The following is a 12,728-nucleotide window of genomic DNA, read 5'->3' as shown; positions in this document are numbered from 1 at the left end:
GACTATTTTAATTATGTCTTTACTACCATTCTGGGGTGCGTTTCCCGAAAGCATCGTTGGCCAACTATGGTCGCAAGTTCCGTCGTTACCAATAGAGTTCAATGGACATTGCGATGAACTTGCGACCATAGTTGGCCAACGATGCTTTCAGGAAACGCACCCCTGGTCCTTGAAAATGGTTATTATATTGCTGTCTACGGAGGGGTCAGAGAGCTCTCCGATTTCATCAAAAATATATTAAATTGTGTTCTGAAGATGAATGAAGGTCTTACGGTTTTGGAACGACATGAGGGCGAGTAATTAATGACATCATTTTCATTTTTGGGTGAACTAACCTTTTAACATAATTTTGCTTTTATGTGTCCCGTTCAAGCACAAATAGACACGGAAAAGAATGTGTGTGCACGGTAAACAGCGCGTGCGGTCCGAATTGACTTCTCTTTCGCGTCTTCTTGTGCTTGAATGGTTTAAAATCACTTGAATGTTTAAATTGACAAGACTTAAAATATGTGCAAATGATAAGCATTCACTCTATGATGATCTTTATTAAACAATTAATCAGAGAACCATGCGCGTTTCGAACCGTGGGGCATGGTCTGTATGGATAACAGAACAACTCGATTGCAATTTCGATACAAAAACAACGTATCGTGCAGCCCTAAATCGTACACCTTGAGTGCCATCAACACTACAGTTCTCCAGGCCATAATTAAAGACAAACACTAATTGACACTAATGAACACCAAAATGTGCTACACTCTATATATACACTATACACAGAAGCATCTCTACTTGTCAATGCGTATACTTTCCTTTTACAGCCATGATTCTTTAAATAAAATAGTCAGGATTGCTAAATCCAAACCATTAAACCTCAACTGGTAATTTTACGTTAACTATTCTGAAGAAAATGTGTAGCGCACAATACGTTATCGGTAGTTGCCAGTTGCTACGGTGTTCTGAGTGTGTTTTAGCACGTTGCTAGGTGGTTATTTACTTTTTTTAAAAGTTAAAATTAACTTTTTTTAAAAGTAAATAATCTTGCTGGGTTGCTAAGTGGTAATTTTTCATAGTAAATTGTAAAAAAACATTAACAAGTAGGGATCCACTGATACCACTTTTTTCAGGATGAGCCCAATACTTTCATTTTTGATACTCGCCGATACCATTTCCGATACCTCTATTTTCATAACATTTGTAATTTTTTAAAATATTGGGTAGAGAAACCAAAAGAATATGAATTATATTAGTTGGCTTAATTAGTTTAGCAAACAGAAATTTCCTTCAGTTATTTTCATGCTTAATTATGCCTGTTAAAATGCATTGTATAAGCTTCTGTTACTTTTACTGTTCATTCTATTGCTATCATATTTATCTTTAATTTGATAGCAAAGCGGATATTCAAAATGTGCTTCACTGCACCGGCACAGTAATCATATGACGGTTTCCTGCAATAATGTTGGGAACTACTTCTTACGCATAAATCACGTAACATTCAATGTTTTCACTTATATATACGATTTAGATTTAATCCATAAAATGACGCATGTGCAGAGTAAGTGATCAGGAATCATGAGCATGCAACAAAGTGCTCTCTTTTTACCGTCAGTTTAAGTTAGTAATTAGGTTCCATTTTAATTTCTTTGCTATTGACATATCCGACCGAGCTGCAAACTTTCCAGCGATGTCTGAAAAAGGGATGTGCTCGACAAGCTCAAACATCTGTGCTATTGTGCGCTCAAACCAATCCGTGTGTATCGCTTATCAGTTCGCACACAGCAGCTTATAGGCATAAATATGTGTGCAATATTATAATTTGATACAATTACTTCATAAGTTCATAGACATCTTTCTCTGATATATCCATTAAGCTCTCTGTTTGCTCTGGTGTCAGTGTTTCTTTGTCTGCACACAAACACTGTACACGCTGCATTGTGTTGGTTTTTGGTACCGGAGCATTTTAATGAGTACAAGTACATGAGCACAGTATCGGGCAATATACCGATACTGATATAGGTGCATCCCTATCAAAATTAGAGGGCTCCAGACTGCGACCTAATGGTCACATTTTGCAACATTTTTTCCTGCCGGTAAGAGCTGATAAGAGCTGCCATATCTGTTACATGTAAAACATCAAACGGCGAATGAAACGAAAGTGGACCGCAAACGGACGAGGCGTTTATACTTGACGTGCTCACCGTTGCTCTATTCTATTCTTACTCAGAGTAAATGTCCTCTAAAACCATCAGGTAGCAGCAGTGAGAAGTAAGGTACACATGTGATGATGTTTATTTTTATTACACTTCACCAAACCCATGCTACAAAAGAACCAAAGAATCGTGTAAAACTCAGTAAACTTTGAAATGATTACTTGAGAGAAATTGTGACATTAGAACCAATTATATGGATATATGTGTAGTCTAAAACATAAACAATAAACATTTTTATTAAACATTGCCCTTTATTTTTATTAAAAAAGGCATATTTCCTGCTCGGCCATAATCACCTTGAAGTCTTACATCTTTAGAAGTGGAGCTGCGCGGACAAGTTACAAAAAAATGCTGTGCAGTGCACACCACCACGTAAAATGGGGTCTCGCGCACTCAAAACACACGACTGCCCACACCGCGGTGATGTCATTTTGGCCATGCACACCTTCGCGCTCCTGCGGACGCAGCGAGTTTACACCAGAGCTTTGTCTGAAATAACCCTCTATACCTTTAGGGCACTATTTAAGGGGTCAGCCATTTGTAGTTCTTTCCAAAACCATACTCATTCAATCCCACAATGCACCAGAATAACGAGTGTGCAACCAATGCACACTCAATGGCTAAAGAATACCCATAATGCACCGTGAGGGTCACAACAAATTAATTCCCACGTCTCGCCAGAAGATGGTGCCTGCAGCTGAATCACCCATTCATTTATTTTCTAAACCGCTGGTCCAATGTGATTACAGAATAATATCATATAAATTTCTTTTTAATTGATTATTAAATAGTTAAATTTAGGTTTATATATGCTAGAGTATTGCTGAGCGTAAAATTATTATTAAACAGCAAGCAAAAACGACGCAAAAGCGGCAGCCCTTCCGGCACATTCAGTTTCTAAATTCACTCTCTAGTTTTCACTCACTTCTTTAAGTGGACTATTAGTGGAGTAATACAGGGAATAGTGAATGAGGGTTAGGGGGCGATTTCGAACACAGTTCAGGCTTTACTTGAGGGCCGATCTCGATCACGCAACTGTGAGTTACTACACAGCGCCAGGAGATCCAGTGAGAGAGCACTTGAATTTGCAGTAGAATCAATCGCATCAAGTGAGAAGTGTTCAAATTCTACGCAAAAATCTGTGTTATAAACCAGATATCAGATCAAACAGCGACATGGAAACCAGGAGACATGGAAACCAGGAAGAGTTGTGCTTAAACAAGTTATAGAAAGCTTTTAAGTCCACAGATCAACAACAGTTACCATGGATTTAATGTAGTGACGATATTACTGTAATCATGATATTGTGGCAGAAAGAAAGTTTTTCCATTATTCATTTCAGTGTTCGTACAACCTTTTAAGAGTCAAATTCAAGCACTTTTCAATGACTTTCAAGTGCTTTACACTTTTTCCAGCACTTCAGAGTGCTCTAAATATTATCCAATTTGAATGTTATTTTTTTTAATGTGATGACCAAAAACATGATTTGTTCAACCTTCCAACATTGTCAACATTTGCAGGAAAACTAACACTTGGTGGCAAACAACCACTTTTATTTAAAAATAAAAAAAATACATGAAATTACTACTATAACCAGTAGATGGCGGCAGAGGAGCACATACATTTATATATATATATATATATATATACAATTATATATTTTTATATAACTGACTGTTGGTCAGTTCAGTATGAGTATATAGAAGAACAATTTTAGCCTACATTTAATAGGAGTAAAATATTTATTTATTTTTAATAAAAAATAGGGTTTTTGCATGTTACTATTGTTAATAAAAGATCATTTTATCGGCATCTGAACTCAAGCTCAGTGCTTTTTGTCAACTGTGCATTTCCTAGACATAAACATGTACTATTTTTATATATAAATATTATTATATATATATTAGTAAATGATCTTATTAATGCAAGTAATTTTTGATTAAATTGCCTTTGTTTACCCCCCACCCCCTCCCAATTCTTGCATTCCAGCACCTGTCACTCCAACAAACGACTACAAGAAATCCTTTAATAATGACAAAACCCCACATGCTTCAGCATACTTGCAGCACAATGCATAAACCTTTTATAACTCTCAGTCGATGGCAAGCTTTTCTATACAAATTGAATTTCGAGCTGATAATAAAACTATCAATGAAAACAAACGGAGCGTTTTCTGTGTCTGTTCAGCCACTGTAACGTTAAGACCATCTATCAGAAAAGCAATTGACACTTTTATTGCTTGAATGGTGGATTGGAGAGCACATGACGAGGAAGCCGTCTGCAATGATCCAAGCATCACCGATTCAGAGCATCGTCACAGATTTGAATAAACATCAGCTTTCTGGCCTTTGGATTCTTAACACTTAACATTTTTGTTGGGTAACCTCACATTACATCGTCTGTGTTCATTTTGGTTAGAGCTAGAACAATACCATTATTATTATTGTAATCAATAATAATAAGAACAGCCAATAGTGATTATTTTTACATTTAAGGCTCCAATTATGTTTTCCTTCTTGATTTTGGCACAATAATAAACATTTGCATGTTTATTAATTATCAATATGTAACATGGACTGCAATGTAAAATGTCATCCATTGTTATATCAACTGATGGAGTTAGTATTGTTTTGCATTCCCTTGCTAAAACACAAAGTACCCACATACTGGCTATGAATGACTATAAATATGAAATTAATTTCATAAACATGCACAGAAATGGTCATGAATTATGTCCAAAAACACACTGACTTGTATTCAATACGGACCAATGTGCTGTTTTCCTTTGTATCAATCAACCAGGAATGCAATGATAAAAATACGCCAAAAAAAAAAAAAAAATGATAATGGCATAAAACAGAAAGCATCGTGAATCAATGCAACAACAAAAAAGAGAGAAAGTAGCACAGGCGCTTGAATGCGCGTTACAATATAACGCTGAACAACAAAAGATCTTTATTGCGTCATAATCGCTGTTACATTGATACGTCTGATTTTTTGATCGCGCTTCGTGTTTCCTCATAACAGCGTTTATGATTTGATCTCTTGTGTGTTTAAAGGCCCCAAACTCCTCCAGACACCATTTTGAGTGTCTCTGTGTCTCAGCTCTATGGAATGTCCAAATGCATGACAAGGGAATGAACAAAGTCAGCATGAAAAAATCCATCTCATTCATGGATCCGTCCGGAAAACGGCTTTAACCGATATTCTAAACTCGAATAGGTGAAGCGAGTGCATTTGTTTTCTCTTCAATCGCCATCAGACAGTTTTAGAAAGAGCTTCACCATCACTAACACACATTGGCAGGAGAAAAGCATTGCTGCTGTTTGATGGTGGTGAAGCTCTAATGGTGGTTGGATGGTGTTTCTGGACTTTGAAAATCACTACACTACTTTGGAAATCAAACTACATCAAATGTTACTTACCGGTATGCGAGGGTTTAAATAGGTCTCCCTGATCCAGTCAGTGATCCCGGTTTAGAGCGATCTTCTGGGTTGCTGAGGGTCAGTCTATTCTCCGCGAGTGTGAAGGTTTCCTCCTCCGGTTGATTTTTCAGGCTGTATGGAAGCACATAAAGCGATGGGGGATGGGGGATGCCAGAAGAGAAGAGAAGAAGGGAGGGGGATAGAAAGAGAGCCAGAGAGAGAGGGGGGCAGCTACATGGAAACACAAGGGGAGGACCTCTGTGTCTGACGCACGACTGAACGCACCAGTCACTCAGTGCACCATCCATTCACCACATGCACGAGCAAAAATCATCCAACATGGCCAAATACGAATGCATGCGTGTGCATGGAAATAAACCATACTAAATTATGCTCTAACAATCCATATGCATAAACATTCATGTATGTGTAGTCTATGTGAAAACAGCCTAAGCGAAAGTCAGAAAAATGCGCCAATGTATGTACGCACATTCGATGGGAATGTACGCACTTTTTTGTGTCTGTGTGTGTGTATTTTAAGCAGGAAATGTAGGGCTTTTATTGCACAAACATCAATATTATTTAAATATTTATTTTATCATTAACAAAAACATCAACAATGATAATAATACAAATACATATTTTTATTGATCATATATAGAAATATATCATATATATATATATAAAATAAAATAAACGCGAGTTGATAGTGACGAAAATGTATTTGTAACGTATTTTTCTCATGCAGCCTATTAAACGAATAATGCATAAAACCCAATTCTATACTTTTACAATTGATCTTACAGTTGTTATTTTTCCCTTAAATCATGCATAATATAAAATTATAAACATTTAAATATAAATTATTTATAAAGATAATTATAAATTAATAATAATAAAAACAACAAAAAACATATAATATAATATAATATAATATAATATAATATAATATAATATAATATAATATAATATAATATAATATAATATAATATAATATAATATAGCATTTTTTTAGTTCGCGCGCCCTCTAGTGTCTGTAATGAACCTCTACATGAGGTACTAGAGAAAGGGAAGAAAGTGGTTTTACAGGCTACTCGCCTAATTGAAACGGGAAATATGTAAACTAGTCTCATATTTCAACAAGTGGGGTAATGAATAAATCTTAGGATCATTCTGAATGGCCATGATTTCCCAGTGAATCGGATAATTCAGCTCGGTTAGCTGGGAAAGAACAACAATGCCACCTTGTGTTTCGAACATGATATAGCTAAGATCACGTGTCATCTGGATCGCTTTTTCTTTTGTGTTCTTGAGAGATTATTTGAAACGTATATCCAATGTATATTACATAAATTCCCTTACAAAAAGGAACTTAAATACTGAATAATAGCCTATTATGTAACATGGTCTAGGTTTGTCCTATGGCATGCCTAATTATGTATAGCCTACATAACATATTTACACAGTAGGCCACTGCAAAGAGCACAATGTTATTTCCATCATGGTTTAAACATGATATCACCGTAATACATGTTATTTTAGGATTTTTTTTTTTTTTTTTTTACAGTATAAAGACGAACGTCAGAGCAAAGAGTGTCAGCAGAGCTCGAGTTATGAGAAAAAAAAATCAACAGCGCCCTCCTCTGACAATGAATAGACTGACAGACAGTCTTATGAATTTACAGTGAGAGAGCTCTTACAAATACATGACATTTGGATTAGAGTCTCTTACTTACAACAATGTTTTCAAAGCAGATCGAGGCAAACTGTTTCACCACTTCCTAAAATATCATGGTAGTTCCCATGCTTCTTGAAAGTACCTTGGAGCCCCATTGTGTACATACCATGGCACATAAATCAGTCTCATTATTGAGTTTTGCCGTACCATGGTATTTCCATGGTACTATAGAAATGTAAAAAAAAAAACAAGCTATGGTCCATAATACCCTAATTTGTATATCATAATACAGGATATAGGCAAAGTTGTTAAAGCTATCAGGACAGGAAACCAAACACATTGTAGGCCTATCAAACCAGAAAGGTTCAAACTAAAGAACACAAACTACAGTATCACCTTTTAAGGTTAAGGGTACTGTAATTCTGCAAATTATACTTACTAATATATTATATAAGTAAGAATTATATTTGTATGTTCTATTACAAAAAGTATTTTCTATTAAAGTGTCTCTTATCTTTTAGACAGCTGTTTGTTTATTATTTATCATCTTTAATCACAATCCCGGTGTTGTGCTTGTTTTGGAATTGTATGTTGAATAGATTTTATGTTCCTTTTGTTTCAGTTCATTCCTGTGTCTTGTTCCTGTGGCCATGTTTGTAGTTTTCCATGTTGATTAGTCTTTCCCAGGTGTGTCTTGTTACTTGTCATCTTGTTTGCCCCTGTGTATAAATAGCCCCTTGCGTTTCACTTGTTCTCTGTCAGTTGTCATTCCGTGCTCGTAAAAATTTTCTGATACCAACAACTGATACCATGCAGCGTGTGCACAGTGTTTGTGTCCAGCAAGGATGGGCAAATGAAAGCCTCCTGAAGCACTGAGGCTTTCCCCTGATTGTTCCGGGAAAAGATTCGAAACATCAAGAGAGTCAAAAACAACGCCATCTTGTGGCAGGTAAAATTTATAGCAGCCATAAACCTGAGTGCGCAGCGCCGTTGTTTTATTCATTAAAGGAGAACTCTGTTCATTTTTAACATTGAGCTCATTTTTTTGTACATTTGGAGTGCTGTCAATACAGAGAACAACGACAAAAATTGGTGTTGCCTACACCGTGTTATTCTATTTTTAAAATTTGCACCCTGTTGACTTCAATGGGGCAAGTACTAAACCTGCTTTTAGCCTCTTAACATCCTTGATGTGTCATTACATGTGCACAGTAAATGTGAGTGATTCCTTCTGAGTGAACACGAGTGGATCTGACTGCAGTAGATGTGAAAGATATGTATAAAAACGATGTTATTTAAGCCAGCGCAAATATCTGTGTTTACATCCTGTTTTTCGGTTGAAGTCCAAAGTAGTCGATTGCCGAGTTCACGCGCATAGGTTTATCACGCGCGTGAACTCGGCAATCGACTACTTTGGACTTCAACCGAAAAGCAGGATGTAAACAGGTATTTGCGCTGGCCAGAGCCATAGAGAGAAAGAGTTGCGACACTCTTTGATGTCGCCGCTATGGCTGTCACGTGGTTCATGTAAGCCCCAATAGTTCTAAAACATACGCTGGCTGTCATGTTCTTCTATGGGACAGACAGCAGCGATTGCATTATTGAACGGTAAATATAAAATAAAACACACCCCAAGTACTTTTTCAGCTGTTATTGCATTTTGTTAATGTCAGTTTTGCATTTGGAGACAAGTTTTAGGCTATATTTTTGGAGGGAAAAGCTTGTTCATGTTCGCATGGGTAGTAGCACTGGCTTTAGCGGCTGTAACTTAACTTTTCCATATCATTCATCTGATGATGGACGTCTCTCGTGATATTTATTTTAGCACAACTGGGCTGTATTAGGCTATTGATTCACGTGATTTTGCGTATAAATTTTGATTCAGCCATTAGCCTACCTTCGTGATCACGCAAAGAGGTCTGCCGTGGCGGTCCGTTCAGAGTTCGCTCAAGCTAGCTCACTTCTTCTGATGAAAGTGGCCACCCCAGGACCACAACGTGAAACATTATCATGTTAAGACTAAGAATATTATTTTAATATTAAGCCATACACATTATCAAAACTATAACAGATTAAAAACGAATTTAAGCATTGCTGATACAAATGAAGGTTTTCAAATAAACTATTTTTATTAAACAATGACAGACAACAAAAATGTGTGCTTGTGTGAACAAGAAAAGCAAAAACCAGGGGCAGGTGATCCATGAAACAGACAGGACTGGTGATGGCCATAACAATCCTAGAGGTCCAGCATTGTTCTCACAAGCCGCTTCACTCAAGACAATAAAACATAATGAAAAGTTAGTATATCCCAAAAAATTAAATTGAATAAAAGTTGCTATAAAGGTGGCAGCGATGCATTACCGAACTCTTAACTGACGAAGTCGCGCTAGCTAACTAGCTAAGTTAGCAGGCAGTGCTTGAAAATTGGTTGAAACAACTAACATAAAATATAAATAATTACGCTGTGCATGTACAAATGAAGACCAGTATAAGCATCGCAAAGGGCCTCTGAAACAAAATAGACAGTTGACAATTCAAAAGAGGTCGATATTTCAACATCTTAACTCTAGAACAACTCGACACGCAGTAATGTAAGTGAATGGGGTCCAACGCCAAAATGACAGTGTTTAGAACTATTCCGCTCTTCAAATCCCGGAAGTGGGCGGTTAAAAGCGCCGCCATTATTTACAACGGAGGTCTATGGGAGTGTCGCAACTCTTTCTCTTTATGGCTCTGGCGCTGGCTTAAATAACATCATTTTTATACATATCTTTTACATCTACTGCAGTCAGATCCACTCGTGTTCACTCAGAAGGAATCACTCACATTGTCTGTGCACTTGTAATGACACATCAAGGATGTTAAGAGCCTAAAAGCAGGTTTAGTACTTGCCCCATTGAAGTCAACAGGGTGCACATTTTAAAAATAGAATAACTCGGTGTAGGCAACACCGATTTTTGTCGTTGTTCTCTGTATTGACAGCACTCCAAATGTACAATAAAATGAGCTCAATGTTAAAATTGACCGGAGTTCTCCTTTAAGCACAAATACAAGCCTGACAAAGCTAAATGTTCAGTTTTCTGATAATATAATTCGCATATTAAAGTGTAGCAATAAATTAAATGTAACAATTATATTAATAGTATCCTAATTATTAAAATACCAACAGCAGAGTTGCTTAATGCAAGTAAATGGTCCCTAATTATTTTATGGTTTATATGGCAGAATATATGATCATGTAACAAAGGCTATAGGCTTATTTAAGTAGTATATGGACTTAAACTTCCATAAACCTGTAGAGTAGGCTAGTGGGCTGCGTTCGAAACTGCATACTTCCCTAGTAGGGGAAAAGGCAAGCGAATAATATGAATCCTTAGTATTCATAAAAGAGTAGGCGAGAATTACCTGGGTGTCGTACTAATTCTTGCAAGATTTGGACGTTTATATACTTATAGTGCGTTCGAATCATAGACTGTAAAAAAAGATGGACGACACCCCTTCGCTCTCTTCCATTGGTGAGAACTGAAGCCGCCAGTGTCCCAATATGGCGCTGAAATCTTGGAACTTGAGTCTGCGCAGTAGCGATCTTGGGACCAGACCTGCGCAGTAGTAAGCAGGAAGTAAAGCCAAATCAACGCTCCGCCCTCACTCTCGCAGAATGCACTCTCATTGAGTGCACTTTTTTAAAAATTGATTGCAGTTCGACAAGAGGCTTGTTAAAATAAAGTAAATCCACACAGGTTCTTTCTTGCTGTGTAAATATGAATTTCTTTCAAGGTATTAACGTTTTTGGGAATGAATTAAAAATATGTCAGCTAGCTGATGACACAACACTATTTTTAAAAAATGCTGCAGAGGTTAGCAAAGCAATTCGTACCATAATTCATTTTTCTAAAGTATCTGGTCTCAACCTTAATATAAGCAAATGTGAGATTTTTTTTTCACTTAGGGGTGTTAACCTCTAAGAAATTGATGGAATCTCTTGATGGTTGTCACATATCTTGGTGTAAAACTTTGCAAAGATGAATCATATTGTGCTTCTCTTAACTTTAATCTGATTATCAACAGTACAAAAAGAAAGTTTGAAAGTGGTACAAAATACCTCTTTGTTTATCTAATTTTCACAAGCAAGTCTTTTTTGACATGGTGTTTGGCTTTTAAACATAACTTCTCTCCTCACTCCTTTTTATTTGGAATAATAAGTATATTACACACCGAAGAAAAACATTATTTTTAAGACATTGGTTTGAGTCTGATATATTATTAGTTAGTCAGTTGTTGAATTCTGATCAGTTTTTGAGTATTACTGAACTATGTCTGAAATTTAAGTGGCATATTTCTGTTAAAGAATATTTATTTTCTCCACAACAATCCCATAAAGCTTCAATAAAGGTTTAGCACATATGTGCGAATGAGTACATTTGTAGTTCCACGAGTATGTGGGTGGTCCCATGCAGAGCTGTTTACTATCAATGCAAATCAACCTGCTGGAGATGGGCGGAGCCTAGTGTCTTCACGCTGCTGCTTTGACAGCGTGCTCTGACATTGGCTGATTGCCAGAGCAAGTCTCGCAGACTCAAATACAAAATACATTTACAATGGGCCTTTTTAACAGCCGCCCCCAGATTTCTAAAGAATGAGGAAATCTGCCCATTATAAAAAAGTCAATTTTAGTCTGGAATCTCAGGCAGCTGTATAACTTTAGCCACAGGTCGCACATAAAACTTGTCCTTAATTCTCACTTCAACAGTCCTGACTTTATTATTCACCCCAGGGAATACTTGCGAGATCTGACCAGTGGGCCACAGGGCCCTGGGAAATTGAGGGTCCACAATCATAACTGTAGTTCCAACCTTGATATCTGGTGACTCTCGTTGCCACTTGCCACGAGTCTGAAGACCAGGCAAACAGAACTTGATAAACCGCTTCCAAAAGTGATCTGCTAGGACTTGGCTATGATGCCAACGACGTCGACTCAATAGTTCACTTTGAGGGTATATCACTTGAGGAAGGGACGAATCAGGCCGCCCCATAAGGAATGAATTAGGAGTGAAAGGAATTGGATCAGAGGCATTCGAGGAGGTATACCCCAGGGGTTTAGAATTTAAGATCCCTTCAATCTCAATGAGTGTAGTGAGAAGAGTTTCTTTGGGTATAGGCTGAGTTCCCAGAGTGACCTGTAGTGCTTGTTTCAGGGAACGTATCTCCCTTTCCCAACACCCACCAAAGTGTGGAGCATGAGGTGGGTTAAAACGGAAGATGATCTGCTGACTGGCAAGCTGCTCCTGAAGCTCGGGAACTAGTTTGCTAAAAATTCTGTCGCAGCTCCCTTTCCCCTCCTTTAAAATTCGTACCTTAATCACATAAAACTTCCAAAGGCTTCCCACGTTGGGCTATAAAACGCCTGAGGGC

At 37.2% G+C, this 12,728-nt stretch overlaps 1 protein-coding gene across 3 annotated transcripts in view; it reads right to left on the bottom strand.

The window, feature by feature from the left end:
* fam168a (family with sequence similarity 168 member A) overlaps positions 1-5,912 on the bottom strand; it is a 62,162-nt gene extending 56,250 nt beyond the window's left edge. Inside the window, exon 1 of one of the 3 annotated variants that reach the window (XM_081373258.1) lies at positions 5,636-5,912. The gene's annotated coding sequence lies outside the window, so the exon portion shown is untranslated. The remainder of the gene's footprint in view (positions 1-5,635) is intronic. The other 2 variants (XM_081373257.1, XM_081373259.1) reach the window with 2 other exon arrangements.
* Positions 5,913-12,728: the final 6,816 nt, after the last annotated feature.

Source organism: Scardinius erythrophthalmus, assembly GCF_964197995.2.
Source record: "Scardinius erythrophthalmus genome assembly, chromosome: 8".
Taxonomy (NCBI): domain Eukaryota; kingdom Metazoa; phylum Chordata; class Actinopteri; order Cypriniformes; family Leuciscidae; genus Scardinius; species Scardinius erythrophthalmus.
The sequence above is the reverse complement of the archived record's forward strand: the minus strand, read 5'-3'. Positions and strand labels throughout refer to the sequence as shown.